The sequence below is a fragment of the Vombatus ursinus genome, unplaced genomic scaffold, assembly GCF_900497805.2.
Source record: "Vombatus ursinus unplaced genomic scaffold, bare-nosed wombat genome assembly UNPS02014957.1, whole genome shotgun sequence".
Lineage (NCBI taxonomy): Eukaryota > Metazoa > Chordata > Mammalia > Diprotodontia > Vombatidae > Vombatus > Vombatus ursinus.
Window position 1 is genome coordinate 78,017 of NW_020954735.1, and position 1,302 is coordinate 79,318.

Genomic DNA, 1,302 nt, shown 5'->3' on the forward strand with positions numbered 1-1,302 from the left:
ATTTAATCCCATCTCCCCAATGCCAATAATTTTTTTAGACAAGCTGCTGCCTAACCATACCTCCCCCATCTTGAACTTTTGAAGTTGATTTTTTGAACCAAAGTATAATATTTTACATTCATCCTACTGATTTTCGTCTTGTCTCTGACACCCAGTGTATTACCTATTGCTCTCAGATTTTTGCCTTCTGCAAAATTGACTAGCATACCATTTATGCCTTTACCCAAGACACTAATTTACAATAATTTTATAATACTTTATAATAATAAATAATGATGATAAAAATGCTCCTGTCATGTTGACATTGAACCAGACTCTTTGAATCTGCTCAGTTCTGAACCTATCTAGTGTATAACTGTTTAGTTCACATTTCTTGCTCATTTCCACAATGATAGGAAGAGACACTTCATGAAATGCTTTGCTAAAATCTAGGTAACCTCCTTTCCGTCTCCGGGAGCCGCTGCGAGAGCAGCCCCCCACCGCCATGTCGGCCCACCTGCAGTGGATGGTCCTTCGGAACTGCTCCAGCTTTCTGATCAAGCGCAACAAGCAGACGTACAGCACCGAGCCCAACAACCTCAAGGCCCGAAACTCGTTCCGCTACAACGGGCTGATCCACTGGAAGACGGTGGGCATCGAGCCAGCCGCCAACGGCAAGGGCATCGCGGTGGTGCTGAGGCGCCGGGCAGGTCAGAGGAAGCCTGCCACTTCCTATGTGAGGACCACAATCAACAAAAATGCTCGGGCCACCCTCAATAGCGTCCGACACATTATCCGCAAGAATAAATACCGGAAAGATCTCCGTATGGCCACTCTGCGCCGGGCCAGCGCCATCCTGCTCAGCCAGAAGCCAGTGGTGGTGAAGGAGAAGCTAACTCGCCCCCCCAAGAGCACCTGAGGTGCCAGGCCTGCCTTTGGCTAATAAAGTCAGACTGCCCAACCTATCAAAAAGAAAAAATCTAGGTAACCTATACCTATAGCATTCTATAGCACTGCCATGATCTTCTACTTTAGTAATCCTATTAAAAAAGGAAATAAAGTTAGTTTGGTGTGACCTCTCCTTGAAGAAGCAAATTCCATATCCAAAAACCACCAATTCGAATCACATAGAATCATTCTCCTGGAACAAAAAAATGAAAGGAAGAAATGGCACATGATATATCAAAAAGCAGGAGAAAGAGAACTATAGAGCAATCTCACTAATGAATATTGATGCAATAATTTTAAATAAAATCCTTGCAAGGAGACTACATAAATATATCCAGATAATAATTCACTATGAACAGTTGGATTGATACCAGG

The 1,302-nt window shown here is 43.5% G+C and overlaps 1 pseudogene; it reads left to right on the plus strand.

Moving 5' to 3' along the window:
• Positions 1–456: 456 nt before the first annotated feature.
• On the plus strand, positions 457–898 carry LOC114030315 (annotated as a pseudogene).
• Positions 899–1,302: the final 404 nt, after the last annotated feature.